General features: G+C 41.6%; 6 non-coding genes across 6 annotated transcripts; all 6 read right to left on the bottom strand.

Moving 5' to 3' along the window:
* Positions 1–6,090: 6,090 nt before the first annotated feature.
* Positions 6,091–6,162, bottom strand: Trnac-gca. Its single transcript has one exon. It is a non-coding gene; the product is annotated as a tRNA-Cys (tRNA).
* An 864-nt stretch (positions 6,163–7,026) lies between these two features.
* Positions 7,027–7,098, bottom strand: Trnac-gca. Its single transcript has one exon. It is a non-coding gene; the product is annotated as a tRNA-Cys (tRNA).
* Positions 7,099–9,170: 2,072 nt separating this feature from the next.
* Positions 9,171–9,242, bottom strand: Trnac-gca. The gene has a single exon. It is a non-coding gene; the product is annotated as a tRNA-Cys (tRNA).
* Positions 9,243–12,968: 3,726 nt separating this feature from the next.
* On the bottom strand, positions 12,969–13,039 carry Trnac-gca. Its single transcript has one exon. It is a non-coding gene; the product is annotated as a tRNA-Cys (tRNA).
* An 887-nt stretch (positions 13,040–13,926) lies between these two features.
* On the bottom strand, positions 13,927–13,998 carry Trnac-gca. The gene has a single exon. It is a non-coding gene; the product is annotated as a tRNA-Cys (tRNA).
* Positions 13,999–16,117: 2,119 nt separating this feature from the next.
* On the bottom strand, positions 16,118–16,189 carry Trnac-gca. The gene has a single exon. It is a non-coding gene; the product is annotated as a tRNA-Cys (tRNA).
* Positions 16,190–18,176: the final 1,987 nt, after the last annotated feature.

Here is an 18,176-nt window from a genome sequence, read left to right as displayed (position 1 = left end):
AACTGGAATCGTCAGACCTCAGCCTCCTGAGTCGCTGGGATTACAGACGTGAGCCACCTGTGCCTAGCCTCACCTTTCTTTTTCATCTTTTTTTTTATTTTTTTGAGTTTAAAAAAATTTAATGAGAAGACATTGAAGTCAACTTAGAACAGGCCTTTTCAAAGTATGCTCCCTTATGTTTTATTTAATGTATGTTGTATAAAAATAAAAGACTAATATAATTAAGCAAGATTTACACCATACCAAACTCTGTTTGTCCCCCTTCCACAAAGCGGATAATTTGATTAAATTGCTGTTCATCTGCAGACCATGTTGGATGGAGAAAACCCATGGGCCCACAAAGACACTTAGTGGAGCAGTTCATAGGGAGCCAATAGTCTCATGATGTCACAGGCACACCGAGGGAGTTCTGCATTTTCAACTTCATTTCTATGCCCTGTCAAATACCTTGGTTAGAACCACTGTCCTGCCATTTTTTTAGTCCAAAATGGAAGTCATATAGTGTGTCCTGTAGCATTTTCATTCTGGCTGACTGATTGTGTGGGCAAGACTTTTTTCTACTAATGGGTATAGAGAAAGTTGGTGTTACTTAGGGAAAATGTCTTGGATATAAGAACACAAAGAACACAATTCAGCAATTTGGGTAACTTCCCCCCCCCCCCGGTCCCCCAGTGCTGGGATCCAGCCCAGAGCTTGCAGGGCTTACACAAACTCTGTAAATGCTGTGTTACTGCCAGCCTCACTTCTTTTGAGAAACACTCAGTATCTGCATCTGCAGACATCTTTCCAGCCTGTCCCTCAGCCCTGAACAGATGCTAGAAAATACCATGAAGATACCATAGAATGAGGACTACACTGAGAAAGGAGATGTGTGACAATCAGATACATAAATGGTCCTTGAGGTGTGACATAGGAGAGTGAATGTTAAAGATGGTCCACAAGCCAGGTGTTGGTGGCTAGTGACGATAATCCTAGCTACTCAGGAGGGTGGGTCTGAAGATATCTGTTCAAAACCAACCAGGGCAGGAAAGTCCATGAAACTCAAATCTCCAATTAAACATAAGAAAACCAGAAGTGCAGTTGTGATTCAAGATGGTAGAGCACTAAAAGCTTGAACGCAAAAGCTCAAGGACAACACCCAGGCCCTGAGTCCAAGCATCATGACTAAAAAAACAAAAACTTTGGTCCATTTAGTAGTAAGAGTCTCAAGTGGCAGCTGCAATCCAACGACTGTTTATACAGGCAGTTGTAAGACTCCTGAATTACACCCTCACGGGTGATTGACACTGTCACACTTGTTACTGCACTCGAAGACTGTGATTTCTCCTCATTTCCACTGCTTTACATAATAGGAGCTGACTGACTTCTCTCACAAAGACTTCTATTTGGCTTTGAAATTTCTGTGTCTTTTCCTAATACCCTTGGCATCAGACAAGTGAGTAGGGAGAGAAATCACAAAGTTTCTGGATACCAGACTTCAGTCCTGACATCTTGTTTGACTTGGAGGCATATATATATATGGTTTACCCCCAGGACATGGACAGTTTTTCTTCCCTGAAAGGGCGGTTCAAGGCTACCAAAATTGTTTTAAGGGGGCACCTGGATTTGAACCAGGGACCTCTTGATATGCTCCTGAGCTATACCCCCACCTTCTTGTGTGTGTCTAATAAACATTCTAAACATTCATTACCACATGCTATCTGTGTTCATCCTACAGGGGCACTTGCTAAGTTTGACATCATCTGTTTCTCCCTCTTGGCCCAAGACTGAAGCACTCTTCAACCCTGGCTTCCTCCTATTCTTTCTTCTGTAGTTTCTGCTCAAGCACAGGCATTACATCATTGAAGTCTTCATACTGAATGTTATTCCAGTTCACCTAAAAGTTTGAGATTTCAGAGAGTGATCTTCTTATCATATACTATGGAGGGATTTGAAAAGAATAATCCAAAGCAGAGAGGTTCTGATCCCATGCTAGTAAATGGAGTGTGGTTTAAAATGGCAATCAGCTGGAGTCCCAGCCATTCATCAGATCAGCCTTGCTGGAACAATGAGGACCAAGCAAGAATACATACCTCAACAGTCCACAGGCCTATGGATGCTCTGATATCAAGTGAGGGATCTTTATAAAGTTTGTGCAAGCATTTTCTGAAAATAGGAAGAAGGCAATTCTTCTGTATTTCTCTGCCAGTTGGCATAAGTTTGTTCTCATATTTAGAGAGAAGTTAGTAACTAATGGTGTTCAAAGGGAATTTAAATATCTCAATGAAATAAAACAATGCAGGATATGAAATAGGAATTTAATAAAGATAAAAACATAGAAAAGGAATCAAATTAAAATTTTTGCTGACAGAGAAAGAAGAAAACCTCAATCAGTCAAAGGCATTGAAAAGCAACTAAGAAACTAAGGGAATGGGATATCCAAGTCCTTTGGATTTCCATCAAAAGACCATACATATGAATCAGGAGTAGAGAAGAAGAGGCAGGAAAACAAAGTAAAGGCTAACATAATCTATTCAATAAAGCTTTCTCAACTTTAGGAAGAAAGCATTACCACAGTGACGCTTAAAGAACCCCAAACAGAAAGATTCAGAGACGAAACCATCTTGGACATATTATAGTTCAAGCACTCAATATACCCAGCAAAGAATACTGGAAGCTGCAAAGAGAAGCACCTAAACATATAAAAACATAAGGCCATGAGATTAACAGCAGAATACTCAAAATACTGTCTACATATGAGCAGGAAATAGAATTATGTAATCAAATCCACGGAAGATAGTAGTTTCAAAACTTAGATTAGTGGTTTTGATGAAAGCTGTTGTTCATTCTTAAGGCAAAATTTAAAACTTACCTGTGGGATCTCTTTCTTTCGACTTCCCCTCACTTGGGGGGGGGGAAGGGGGCTTTTCCGCCCCTTCCTGGGTGGCCCTTTATCACTCTCACGTGGGAGCGATGGCCACAGGTAGCCTCGTCTCTCTCTGTCGAATTCCCCTCGCTTGGGGTGGAAGGAGCTTTATCCGCCCCTTCCTGGGTGGTCCATTATCACTCATGAGGGAGCGATGGCCACGGGTAGCCTTGGTGGCGTGTGGTCGCAGGGTGCCCCAAAGCCGCCAAGAACGACACGGATGCATAGGCTCCTGGAGAAAGCCTCTAGGGCTTCTGTTTATTCAAATGAGGAGCCTCCCAGATATAGCCTAAAGGCGGGCACAAGAGAGGGGCCACTGATTGGTCCCAAGGAGCTGTCCCTCAAGTGATGTCAGACTTCCTTCTCTTCCTGTTAAAGACAGGAAGGGGAGGGACAGGCTGAGGTCAGCTGTGGCCCCTTAAAAGTGCAGCTGACCCCAACACTTACCACAGTAAATGAAAGCTAAAAGAATTCATGGCCAAGAAATCAGCAGTACAGGGTATACTTAAGGGAATTCTACACACAGAAAAGAAAGACAAACATAAGAAAGAAAATACAGTAAGGAGGGCTGGGAATATGACCTAGTGGTAGAGCGCTTGCCTCGTATACATGAAGCCCTGGTTCGATTCCTCAGCACTACATGTATAGAAAAGGCCAGAAGTCGTGCTGTGGCTCAAGTGGCTGAGTGTTAGCCTTGAGCAAAAAGAAGCCAGGGACAGTGCTCAGGCCCTGAATAAAAGGCCCAGGACTGGCAAAAAAAAAATACAGTAAGGAATAAATATCAGGAATTGGAGATTTCGTTCAGTGGAAGAGCATTTGCATGGCAAATGCAAGGCTTTGAGTTTGGTCCTCAGCTCTGGAGGAAAAAAGAAAAGCTATAAAAGGATAAATACCAGAAGAGGAGTGGCGTAACAAAGGAAGAACAGGAAAGAAGTACCAAAAATATTAACTCTAAATGTTAATGGTTTAATGGTCACAATTCTCAAATCATGGACATAGAATCACAAATTGAATTGAGCATGACCCAACTACTTGCTACCCAACAGAAACACATTGGACTGTCAAAGACAAATGTAGGCTTAAGGTGAAAGGAGAGAAAAAAGATATCCACACATATGGACGGTAAAAGCATGTAGGGCCTGGGAATGTGGCCTAGTGATAGAGCACTTGCTTCGTATACATGAAGCCCTGGTTTGATTCCTCAGCACTACATGTATAGAAAAGGCCAGAAGTGGTGCTGTGGCTCAAGAGGTAGAGTGCTAGTCTTGAGTAAAAAGAAACCAGGGACAGTGCTCAGGCCCTGAGTTCAAGCCCCAGGACTGGCTCAACAACAACAACAAAAAAGCATGTAGGAATAGTTGATAAAAGACTTTAAATTTAAACTACTTAGAAGAGGAAAGTCAGTGAGCAAAAATAATAGGTAGAGAGCATCAAAATTTACATCACTCACCTGTGCTTATCACGAACAATTAATAATGCCTAGTAAGCAGCATTTAAGCTTCAATGCAGGGAATTGCATCCTTTCTTCTGGCCTGATGTCACTCTAGCAGTCATGTAGCACAACCTGGTCACCTTCCTACAATGCTAAGAGCTCATCGTGTTCACCCTCTCACAGCCCCTCTGCGGTATATGCTCATGACCCCTGGAGATTTTCTAGCGGTTTTCTCAGTCATAGACTGAGAGAAACAGCCTGTATACCACTGGTGTTTAACACTGAATATTGTTTACAATTACAAGGTATTATGAGTTCTCAAATAACACACCTGAAAAGCAACAAAATAATTGCAAAGTAAAATAATACAATTGAAAGAAATAATACAGTTGCAAAGTAACTGAGAAATATTGGATTTTAGGGTGAATATTAGCAGGAGACCAACGTTCCCAAACTCATCTTAAGTGGTGCTAAGCCAGAATTTCTAGGGGTGCCCTGTATTTCTTTCTTTTTTAAATCAGATTAGACAGTAGTTGTGATGCCCTGTCAGCCTGGCAAATTTCTGTTTGTCCTCTAATGGAGAAGCTTCCGTTGTAGAAACTTTATACCACAATTCAGTCAGTGATCCTAAAATGGGCACAGGTCATTTACAACAGTACCCTGACTGATGTCAGATAAGTGTATCACCAGAAGAAAGAATGACTCAAACCAAAGGAAGGAGAGTGATGATTGTGATTAGTAAGTAGAATGCTAGATAGAGAAGAAAATTTGAAATCTGAGAAGTAATACTTGAATGTAAACGCAGGACCTCATTGTAGGTCAAAGTGTTCTTGTAGCATCTAATTAAAGAAAGCCTGTAAGAAACAGCTCCTGCTTTCAACATTTCCCCCCTAAAATACCCTTAACTGACTCAGCAAGTTTTCTGCCTTCCAGGATTTCAGAGTCACAGTTTTCCAGCTCTCAATAGTACATTACTTAAAATAAAAATAAAATAAAATAAAATTTAAAAGTAGGAGATTTAAATTTTTTTCTAGGAGGAGGCATCCTGGAAGTTCCATCAGTTGGAATCAAAATCAAACACCCACAGGCAGTAGCGAGGTTTTCCTTTTGCTGCCAAACAGAAGCAAGGGAAAAACAAATCGCCATCCTAATTCAGTGCATGGTGTTGTGTTGATATCTCTTCCACACACTGCATTTAGTAGATCTATACTGTACTGGACTATACTTCTCCTGACATCTTCGGCCTCCTTCCATCCTTCACCTCCAAATTGAGCTTGTCTTCTCAGAAGAGCTTCAGCTCCTTCCTCCCAGGCAGGAACCTGGCAATTCCTAAATGCAGCTCCCTACTAGGTCAACAGCCAGTTCACCTGTGTGGTCCACTACTGAGTGGACCATGCCAAGAACAAATTTGTCTTCAACAAGGAGCAATGCTAAAAGTGGGCTGTGCAGGAGTAGAAAACAAGAAGGGAGAAATAAAGAAACAGCGAGGTCTCTCATATGGGCATCTCTGAGACCTACTATGCACACTTTATTGAAGGGGCAGGGGACTCTCAGTCAAGGTGTCCTGAGGGCCCTTCATGGTTGTAGTGACAGTACAGATGAAAGGAATATCAAATAATGCTACCTCATACATTCCTGAGAAGGAGTCTTCAAGGTTGTTTCTGGAAGCACGAACCATTGGTAACCTCCGAACTCCATTGAAGGCCTCTGAAGATGAATGTGGTTAACATATGTTTCAAAATAAGTGTAAATAAGGGGGCACCTGGATTTGAACCAGGGACCTCTTGATCTGCAGTCAAATGCTCTACCCCTGAGCTATACCCCCTATGTACTAAGCACTGCCAGGTTAATCCCTTTCTTCCATGTGGTAACACTCAGTGACACAAAGTTAAATTATAGTTCAGGTGCAACTTTATAGAAGTGGCCAAACAGGACTATAAAAACACCTCAGCTCTGTATTACTAAAGCCTATCTATAAATGAGACCATCAGACCCACCTACCAATCCACTTCCTGTTGCCATTCTGGTTTCCTCACAAGTAGCCCACTCTCCCCTCCCTAGGGTCCTAGCCTGCATGTCTCCTCCAGAGATGACAGAGTGGTTGTCACTCACACTGCCACATGGTTCTAATCCTGGGCATCCACCGCAACAGCCCTACAGAACCCCTCTTCTTCCTGGCAGAACAGCTGAGCCAGGCTTTGGCCTTTGAGGTTAGAGCCACTGTGTGGTGGGCTCCAGCACAGAAGAAAGCAGTTCACAGAAAGGAGTGTCCAGGCAACCCAGATAACCTTGATGATGTCATTTGTCTCCCGAGGTGCACCCAATAGCTATGATAGGGAGGCACAGAGTGATGACTTACAGTTAACTGGTAATGTTTGCTCGTTGGAAGGCTGCTCTGTGTGTGTGTGTGTGGGGGGGTGATCTGTTCTGGAAAGCCAGGAGTATTGCGCATCACAGACAGTACAGTTGGAGTTATTAGGTATATGCACAGAGATGGGAACCGGAAATCAAAAAAAATGGTAAAGACACCAGACTTAAGGAAGAAAATGGAAGAAAGCAAATATGACAGGTGTACAGGGTTGAACTGTATCTCCCAGCTCAAGGGATCCTAACTACTTTCATGAGTGAAAGAAATAAAGAATAGAATATAAAGGGTAGCTCCTATGAGTTAAAATAAATAGGTCATGGAAGGGGGCACCTGGATTTGAACCAGGGACCTCTTGATCTGCAGTCAAATGCTCTACCCCTGAGCTATACCCCCTTCTCCATCTTTGGTGTCTCCTAAGTACTTTGTACCTTCCCAATCACACTCAGCATTCCTTCCATATATTGGCAGTTTCTGCTTTTCTCTGGAGAATTGGCAGACCATCACTGGTTCCTGTAGAACCTCATCTGAACAGGTCCTTCGGTAGTCCCCATAGTCCTCCTCAGTAGGTCCCTGCTTGCAAGTCTGCGCATTTCCCGCCGTTCTTTAAAGTCTATGAGAGTAGTGTAGCTGGGATAACCACTGACATATATTATGCAAATTTCTTCAGGGTTTCCATGTCAGATTTTCTTGTGTTGTACACTATAAAACCTCATTCTGGAGAGACCCAGCCTCACTTTTTTTCCCATGGGGCTTGAACTCTGGGCCTGGGTGTTGTCTTCAGCTCAAGGCTCTACCATTTCAGCCACAGCACCACTTCCGATTTTCTGGTAGTTTACTGGGGATAAGAGTCTCATGGACTTTCCTGCCCTGGCTGCGTTTGAACTGGAATCCTCAGATCTCAGCCTCCTGAGTTGCTAGGATTACAGACGTGAGCCACCTGTGCCTGGCCTCACATTTCTTTTTCTTCTATTTTTTTTTTGAGTTTAGAAAATTTTAATGAGAAGACATTGAAGTGAACTGAGAACAGACCTTTTCAAAGTATGTTCTCTTATGCTTTATTTAATGTATATTGTACAAAAATAAAAGATTAATATAAGTAAGCTAGATTTACTCCATACCAAAATCTGTTTTTCCCCCTTACACACAGCAGAAAATTTGATTAAATTGCTGTACATCTGCAGAACATGTTGGGTGGAGAAAACCCATGGGCCCACAAAGACGCTTAGTGGAGCAGTTCATAGGGAGCCAATAGTCTCATGATGTCACAGGCACACCGAGGGAGTTCTGCATTTTCAACTTCATTTCTATGCCCTGTCAAATAACCTGGTTAGAACCACTGTCCTGCCATTTTTTAGTCCAAAAATGGAAGCCATGTAGTGTGTCCCGTAGCATTTTCATTCTGGCTGACTCATTGTGTGGGCATGACTTTTTGCTACTAATGGGTATAGAGAAAGTTGGTGTTACTTAGGGAAAATGTCTTGGATATCAGACCAGAAAGAACACAATTCAGCAATCTGGGGAACCCCCCTCCCCAATGCTGGGATGGAGCCCAGAGCTTGCAGGGCTTACACATACTCTGCAAATGCTGTGTTACTGTCAGCCTCACTTCTTTTGAGAAACACTCAGTATCTGCATCTGCAGACATCTCTCCAGCCTTATTGTCAGCCCTGAACAGATGCTAGAAAGTACCATGAAGATACCATGGAATGGGGACTACACTGGGAAAGGGGATGGGTGACAATCAGATACATCCATGGTCCTTGCTGTGTGACATAGGACAGTGAATGTGAAAGATGGTCCAGAAGCCAGGTGTTGGTGGCTTATGAGTATAATCATAGCTACTCAGGAGGATGGGTCTGAAGATCTCTGTTCAAAGCCAACCAGGGCAGGAAAGTCCATGAAACTCAAATCTCCAATTAACCATCAGAAAACCAGAAGTGGGGCTGTGGCTCAAAATGGTAAATCACTAAAAGTTTGAACGCAAAAGCTCAAGGACAACACCCAAGCCCTGAATCCAAGCCCCTTGACTAACAAAAAAAAATGTGGTCCATATACTATTAAGAGTCTCAGGTGGCAGCTGCAATCCAACGACTGTTTATACAGGCAGTTTTAAGGCAGTTGTAAGACTCCTGAAATACACCCTCATGCGTGATTGACACTGTCACACTTGCTACTGCACTCAAAGACTTTTATTTCTCCTCATTTCCACTGCTTTACATAATAGGAGCTGACTGAATTCTCTCACACAGACTTCTATTTGACGTTGAAATTTCTGTGTCTTTTTCTAATACCATTGGCATCAGACAAGTGAGTAAGAACAGAGATCACAAAGTTTCTGTATGCCAGACTTCAGTCCTGACATATTGTTTGACTTGGAGGCCTTTTTATATATAAGGTTTACCCCCAAGACATGGAAGGTGTTTCTGCCATGACAGAGGGGTTCTAGACTACCAAAATTGTTTTTAAGGGGGCACCTGGATTTGAACCAAGTACCTGTTGATCTGCAGTCAAATGCTCTACCCCTGAGCTATACCCCCACCTTCTTGTGTGTGTCTAATAAACATTCTAAACCTTCATAGCCACATGCTATCTGTGTTCATCCTGCAGGGGCACTTGATAATTTTGTCATCATCTGTTTGTCCCTCTTGGCCCAATACTGAAGCACTCTTCACCCCTGGCTTCCTCCTATTCTTTCTTCTGTAGTTTCTGGTCAAGCACGGGCATTACATCATTAAGGTCTTCTTAGTGAATGTTATTCCAGTTCACCTAACAGTTTGAGATTTCAGAGAGTGCTCTTCTTATCAGATACTATGGAGGGATTTGAAAAGAATAATCCAAAGCAGAGAGGTTCTGATGCCATGCTAGTAAATGGAATGTGGTTTAAAATGGCAATCAGCTGGAGCCCCAGCAACTCATCAGATCAGCCTCGACGGAACAATGAGGACCAAGCAAGAAGACATACCTCAACAGTCCACAGGCCTATGGATGCTCTGATATCAAGTGAGGGATCTTTATAAAGTTTGTGCAAGCATTTTCTGAAAATAGGAAGAAGGCAATTCTTCTGCATTTTCTCTTCCAGTTGGCATAAGTTTGTTCTCATATTTAGAGAGAAGTTAGTAACTAATGGTGTTCAAAGGGAATTTAAATATCTCAATGAAATAAAACAATGCAGGATATAAAATAGGAATTTAATATAGATGTAAACATTGAAAAGGAATCAAATTAAAATCTTTGCTGACAGAGAAAGAAGAAAACCTCAATCAGTCAAAGGCATTGAAAAGCAACTAAGAAACTAAGGGAATGGGATATCCAAGTCCTTTGGATTTCCATCAAAAGACCAAACATATGATCAGGAGTAGAGATGAAGGGGCAGGAAAACAAACTAAAGGCTAACATAATCTATTCAATGTAATCATAGAAAGCTTTCTCAACTTGAGAAAGAAAGCATTACCACAGTGACGCTTAAAGAACCCCCAAAAAAGAATTCACAGACGAAACAATCTTGGACATATTATAGTTCAAGCACTCAATATTCCCAGCAAAGAATACTGGAAGCTGCAACGAGAAGCAACTAAACACATACAAACATAATAACAGCAGACTTCGCAAATACCCTCTTTATATTAGCAGGGAATAGAATTATGTAATCAAATTCACGGAAGATAATAGTCTCTCAACTTAGATTAGTGGTTTTGAGCAAAGTTGTTCTTCATTCTTAAGGCAAAATTTTAAACTTACCACAGTAAATGAAAGCTAAAAGAATTCATGGCCAAGAAATCAGCACTCGAGGGTATACTTAAGGGAATTCTACACACAGAATAGAAAGACAAACATAAGAAAGAAAATACAGTAAGGAATAAATATCAGGGATTGGGGATTTCGTTCAGCGAAAGAGCATTTGCCTGGCAAATGCAAGGCATTAGGTCTGGTCCTCACCTCTGGGGGGAAAACAGAAAAGCTATAAAAGCATAAATACCAGAAGAGAAGTGGATTAACAAAGGAAGAACAGGAAAGAAGTACCAAAAAATATTAACTCTAAATGTTAATGGTTTAATGGTCTCAATTCCCAAATCATGGACATAGAATCACAAATTGAATTGAGCATAACCCAACTACTTGCTGCCTACCAGAAACACATCGGACTGTCAAAGACAAATGTAGGCTTAAGGTGAAAAAACAGAAACAAGATATCCAAACAAATGGACTATATCATGCAGGGCCTGGAAATGTGGCCTAGTGATAGAGCACTTGCCACATATACATGAAGCCCTGGTTCGATTCCTCAACACTACATATATAGAAAAGGCCAGAAGTGGTGCTGTGGCTCAAGAGGTAGAGTGCTAGTCTTGAGTAAAAAGAAACCAAGGACAGTGATCAGGACCTGAGTTCAAGTCCCAAGACAGGCAAAAAAAAAAAAAGAAACATGTAGGAACGGTTGATAAAATAGACTTTAAATTTAAACTACTTAGAAGAGGAAAAAGTAAGTGAGCAAAAACAAGAGTAGGTTTTAGAGCATCTGAATTTACATCACTCACCTGTGATTATCATGAACAATTAATTATGCCTAGTAAGCAGCATTTAAGCTTCAATGCAGGGAATTCCATCGTTTCTTCTGGCCTGATGCCACTTTAGCAGTCATGTACCACAACCTGGTCAACCTCCTACAATGCTAAGAGCTCATCGTGTTCACCCTCTCACCGCCCCAATATGGTATATGCTCATGACCCCTGGAGATTGTCTAGCAGTTATCTCGGTCATAAACTGAGAGAAACAGCCTGTATACCACTGGTGTTTAACACTGAATATTGTTTACAATTACAAGGTATTATAAGTTCTCTCATAACACAACTGAAAAGCAACAATACAATTGGAAAGTAAAATAATACAATTGCAAAGAAATAATACAGTTGCAAAGTGAGAATTATTGGATTTTAGGGTGAATATTAGCAGGAAACCAAAGTCCCCAAACTCATCTTAAGTGGTGCTATACCAGAATTTCTAGGGGTGCCCTGTATTTCTTTCTTTTTAAAATCAGATTAGACAGTATTTGTGATGCCCTGTCAGCCTGGCAAATTTCTGTTTGTGCTCTAATGGTGAAGTATCAGTCGTATAAACTTTGTACCACAGTTCAGTCAGTGATCTTAAAATGGGCACAGGTCATTTACAACAAGACCCAGACTGATGTCAGATAAGTGTATCACCAGATCAAAGAATGACTCAAAACTAAGGGAGGATAGACATGATGGTGATTAGTAAGTAGAATGCTAGATATAGACGAAAATTTGAAATCTGAGCAGTAATACTTGGATGTAAACCCATGACGACATTGTAGCTCAAAATGTTCTTGTAGCATCTAATTAAAGACAGCCTGTAAGAAACAGCTCCTGCCTTCAAAACTTTCCCTCTAAAATACCCTTAACTGACTCAGCAAGTTTTCTGCCTTCCAGGATTTCAGAGTCACAGTTTTCCAGCTCTCAATATTACATTACTTAAAATTAAAATAAAATAAAATTTAAAAATAGTACAGTTCAATTTTTTTTTTCTAGTAGGAGGCATCCTGGAAGTTCCATCAGTTGGAATCAAAATCAAACACCCACAGGCACTAGCGAGGTTTTCCTTTTGCTGCCAAACAGAAGCAAGGGAAAAACAAATCACCATCCTAATTCAGAGCATGGTGTTGTGTTGATATCTCTTCCACACACTGCATTTAGTAGATCTATACTGTACTGGACTATACTTCTCCTGACATCTTCGGCCTCCTTCCATCCTTCACCTCCATGTTGAGCTTGTCTTCTCAGAAGAGATTCAGCTTCTCACTGGGAGGAAGGAGCCTGGCAATTTCTAAATGCAGCTCCCTACTAGGTCAACAGCCAGTCGACCTGTGTTCCACTACTGAGTGGACCATGCCAAGAACAAATTTGTCTTCAACAAGGAGCAATGTTAAAAGGGGGCTGTGCAGGAGTAGAAAACAAAAAGTGAGAAATAAAAAAACAAGGAGGTCTCTCATAGGGGCATCTCTGAGACCCACTGTGTGTACTTTACTGAAGGGGCAGGGGACTAACGGTCAAGGTATCCAGAGGGCCCTTCACTGGTTGTTGTGATAGTACAGATAAAAGAAACATCAATTTAGTGCTACCTCATACAGTCCTGAGAAAGAGTCTGTAAGGTTGTTTCTCGAAGCCCAACCATGGGTAATCTCGAACTCCATTGAAGGCCGCTGAAGATGAATGCGGTTAACATATGTTCCAAAATAAGTGTAAGTAAGGGGGCACCTGGATTTGAACCAGGGACCTCTTGATCTGCAGTCAAATGCTCTACCCTGAGCTATAACCCCTATGTACTAAGCACTGCCTAGTTAATCCCTTTCTTCCATGTGGTAACACTGAGTGACACAAAGTTAAATTATAGTTCAGGTGCAACTTTATAGAAGTGGCCAAACAGGACTATAAAAACACCTCAGCTCTGTATTACTAAAGCCTGTCTGTAAATGAGACCATCAGACCCATCTACCTCTCCACTTCCTGTTGCCATTCTGGTTTCATCACAAGTGGTCTACTCTCCCCTCCCTAGGGTCCTAGCCTGAACGTCTACTCCAGTGATGACAGAGTGGTTGTCACTGACACTGCCTCATGGTTCTAATCCTGGGCATCCGCAGCAACAGCCCTACAGGACCCCTCTTCTTCCTGGCAGAACAGCTGAGCCAGGCTTTGGCCTTTGAGGTTAGAGCCAGTGTGCGGTGGGCTCTGGCACAGTAGAAAGCAGTTCACAGAAGGGAGTGTCCACGCAACCCAGATAACCTACATGATGTCATTTGTCTCCCGATGTGTACCCAATAGCTATGATAGGGAGGCACAGAGTGATGACTTATAGTTAACTGGTAATGTTTGTTCGTTGGAAGGCTGCTCAGTGTGTGTGTGTGTGTGTGTGTGTGTGTGTGTGTGTGTGTCTCATCTATTCTGGGAAAGCCAAGAATATACTGCATCACAGACAGTAGAGTTGGAGTTATTAGATATATGCACAGGGAGGGGAGCCAGAAATGAAAAAAAATCTGAAAGACACCAGAATTCAGGAAGAAAATGAAAGAAAGCTAATATGACAGGTGTACAGGGTTGAACTGTATCTCCCAGCTCAAGGGATCCTAACTACTGTCATGAGTGGAAGAAATAACATATTGAATATAAAGGGTAGCTCCAATGAGTTAAAAAAAAAAAAGGTCACAGAAGGGGGCACCTGGATTTGAACCAGGGACCTCTTGATCTGCAGTCAAATGCTCTACCCCTGAGCTATACCCCCTTCTCCATCTTTGGTGTCTCATAAGTACTTTGTACCTTCCCAATCACACTCAGCATTCCTTCCATATATGGGCAGTTTCTGCTTTTCTCTGGAGAGTTGGCAGACCATCACTGGTTCCTCCAGAACCTCACCTGAACAGGTCTTTCGGTAGTCCCCATAGTCCTCCTCAATAGGCCCCTGCAAGCATGTCTGCACATTACCCACCATTCTCTAAAGTCTGTGAGAGTAGTGTAGCTGGGATAACCACTGACATATATTATGCAAAATTTTTTTAGGATTTCCATGTCAGATTTCTTTGTGTTGTACATTATAAAACCTCATTCTGACAAAATCCAGCCTCACTTTTTTCCCATGGGGCTTGAACTCTGGGCCTGGGTGTTGTCTTCAGCTCAAGGCTCTACCATTTTCAGCCACAGCACCACTTCCGATTTTCTGGTAGTTTACTGGTGATAAGAGGCTCATGGACTTTCCTGACCTGGCTGCGTTTCAACTGGAATCCTCAAATCTCAGCCTCCTGAGTTGCTAGGATTACAGACGTGAGCCACCTGTGCCTGGCCTCACTTTTTTTTTTCTTTTTTAGTTTAACAAAAATTTAGTGAGAAGACATTGAAAACAACTGAGAACAAGACTTTTCAAAGTATGTTCTCTTATGCTTTATTTAATGAATGTTGTATAAAAATAGAAGAATATTATAATTAAGCAAGATTTACTCCATACCTAAACTCTGTTTGTCCCCCTTCTACAGAGCGGAAAATTTTATTAAACTGCTGTTCATCTGCAGACCATGTTGGATGGAGAAAACCCATAGGCCCACAAAGATGCTTAGTGGAGCAGTTCATAGGGAGCCAATAGTCTCATGATGTCACAGGCACACCGAGGGAGTTCTGCATTTTTCAACTTCATTTCTATGCCCTGTCAAATAGCCTGGGTAGAACCACTGTCCTGCCAATTTTTAGTCCAAAAATGGAAGTCATATAATGTGTCCTGTAGCATTTTCATTCTGGCTGACTCATTGTGTGGGCATGACTTTTTGCTACTAATTGGTATAGAGAAAGTTGCTGTTACTTAGGGAAAATGTCTTGGATATCAGAACAAAAAAACACAATTGAGCAATTTGGATAACATCCGGCCCCTGCCCCCCAGCCCCACAGTGCTGAGATCGAGCCCAGAGCTTCCAGAGCTTATACAAACACTGCAAATGCTGTGTTACTGCCAGCCTCACTTCTTTGGAGGAACACTCAATATCTGCATCTGCAGACATCTCTCCAGACTGTGGATCTGTATATTAGATCTAAAGGTGGTGATTTGGAAAACTAGTAAGTTTCCTAGGCCCTGAAAAGATGCTAAAAGGACCATGAAGATACCATAGAATGAGGACTACACTGGGAAAGGAGAGGTGTGGCAATCAGATACATCCATGGTCCTTGCTGTGTGACATAGGAGAATGAATGTTTAAGAAGGTCCACAAGCCAGGTGTTGGTGGCTCATGACTATAATACTCGCTACTCAGGAGGATGGGTCTGAAGATCTCTGTTCAAAGCCCATCAGGGCAGAAAAATCCATGAATTTCAAATCTCCAATTAATCATCAGAAAACCAGAAGTGGGGCTGTGGCTCAAAATGGTAGAGCACTAAAAGCTTGAACATAAAAGCTCAAGGACAACACCCAGGCCCTGAGTCCAAGCCCCATGAATAACAACAAAAAAAATGTGGTCCATATAGTAGTAAGAGTCCCAAGTGGCAGCTGCAATCCAACGACTGTTTATACAGGCAGTTGTAAGACTCCTGAATTACACCCTCACGGGTGATTGACACCGTCACACTTGTTACTGCACTTGAAGACTGTGATTTCTCCTCATTTCCACTGCTTTACATAATAGAAGCTGACTGACTTCTCTCACACAGACTTCTATTTGGCTTTGAAATTTCTGTGTCTTTTCCTAATACCCTTGGCATCAGACAAGTGAGTAGGAAGAGAGATCACAAAGTTTCTCCATGCCAGACTTCAGTCCTGACATCTTGTTTGACTTGGAGGCCTTTTTACATATAAGGTTTACCCCCAGGACGTGGACAGTGTTTCTGCCCTGACAGAGGGGTTCTAGGCTACCAAAATTGTTGTAAGGGGGCACCTGGATTTGAACCAGGGACCTCTTGATCTGCAGTCAAATGCTCTACCCCTGAGCTATACCCCCACCTTCTTGTGTGTGTCTAATAAACATTCTAAACCTTCATTGCCACATGCTATCTGTGTTCATCCTACAGGGGCACTTGCTAATGTTGTCATCATCTGTTTGTCCCTCTTGGCCCAATACTGAAGCACTCTTCACCCCTGGCTTCCTCCTATTCTTTCTTCTGTAGTTTCTGGTCAAGCACGGGCATTACATCATTAAGGTCTTCCTACGGAATGTTTTTCCAGTTCACCTAAAAGTTTGAGATTTCAGAGAGTGCTCTTCTTATCAGATACTATGGAGGGATTTGAAAAGAATAATTCAAAGCAGAGAGGTTCTGATCCCATGCTAGTAAATGGAGTGTGGTTTAAAATGTCAGTCAGCTGGAGTCCCAGGAATTCATCAGATCAGCCTCTCTGGAACAATAGGGACCAAGCAAGAAGATATATCTCAACAGTCCACAGGCCTATGGATGCTCTGATATCAAGTGAGGGACCTTTATAAAGTTGGTGAAAGCATTTTCTGAAAATAGGAAGAAGGCAAATTCTGCGTTTTCTCTACCAGTTGGCATAAGTTTGTTCTCATATTTAGAGAGAAGTTAGTAACTAATGGTGTTCAAAGGGAATTTAAATATCTCCACGAAATAAAACAATGCAGGATATGAAATAGAAATTTAATACAGATAAAAACTTTGAAAAGGAATCAAATTAAAATCTTCGCTGACAGAGATAGCAGAAAACCTCAATCAGTCAAAGGCATTGAAAAGCAACTAAGAAACTAAGGGAATGGGCTATCCAAGTCCTTTGGATTTCCATCAACAGACCAAACATATGAATCAGGAGTAGAGATGAAGGGGTAGGAAAACAAACTAAAGGCTAACATAAAGTATTCAATAAAATCGTAGAGAGCTTTCTCAACTTTAGGAAGAAAGCATTACCACAGTGACGCTTAAAGAACCCCAAACAAAAAGATTCAGAGACAAAACAATCTTGGACATATTATAGTTCAAGCACTCAATATACCCAGCAAAGAATATTGGAAGCTTCAAAGAGAAGCAACTAAACACATAAAAAGGTAAGGCCATGAGAATAACATCAGATTTCTCAAAATAAACTCTACATATGAGCAAGGAATAGAATAATGGAATCAAATCCACAGAAGATAATAGTTTTTCAACTTAGATTAGTGGTTTTGAGCAAAGTTGTTCTTCTTTCTTAAGGCAAAATTTAAATCTTGCCACAGTAAATGAAAGCTAAAAGAATTCATGGCCAATAAATCAGCACTCGAGGGTATACTTAAGAGAATTCTACACACAAAAAAGAAAGACAATGATAAGAAAGAAAATACAGTAAGGAATAAATATCAGGGATTGGGGATTTCTTTCAGTGGAAGAGCATTTGCATGGCAAATGCAAGGCTTTGGGTTTGGTCCTCACTTCTGGGGGAAAAACAGAAAAGCTATAAAAGCATATATACCAGAAGTGGAGTGGCTTAACAAAGGAAGAACAAGAAAGAATTACCAAAAACATTAACTCTAAATGTTAATTGTTTAATGGTCTCAATTCTCGAATCATGGACATAGAATTACAAATTGAATTGAGCATGACCCAACTACTTGCTGCCCACCAGAAACACAGCAGACTGTCAAAGACAAATGTAGGCTTAAGGTGAAAGGATAGAAACAAGATATCCAAATAAATGGACTATAAAAGAATGCAGGGCCTGGAAATGTGGCCTAGTGATAGAGCGCTTGCCACGTATATATGAAGCCCTGGTTCGATTCCTCAGCACTACATATATAGAAAAGTCCAGAAGTCGCGCTGTGGCTCAAGTGGTAGAGTGCTAGTCTTGAGTAGAAAGAAACCAGGGACAGTACTCAGGACCTGAGTTCAACCCCCAGGACTGGCTCAACAACAACAAAAAAACAAAAACATGTCGGAATAGTTGATAAAACAGAATTTAAATTTAAACCACTTAGAAGAGGAAAAAGTCAGTGAGCAAAAATAAGAGTA

The sequence above is a fragment of the Perognathus longimembris genome, chromosome 2 (assembly GCF_023159225.1).
Source record: "Perognathus longimembris pacificus isolate PPM17 chromosome 2, ASM2315922v1, whole genome shotgun sequence".
NCBI classification, from domain to species: domain Eukaryota; kingdom Metazoa; phylum Chordata; class Mammalia; order Rodentia; family Heteromyidae; genus Perognathus; species Perognathus longimembris.
The sequence above is the reverse complement of the archived record's forward strand: the minus strand, read 5'-3'. Positions and strand labels throughout refer to the sequence as shown.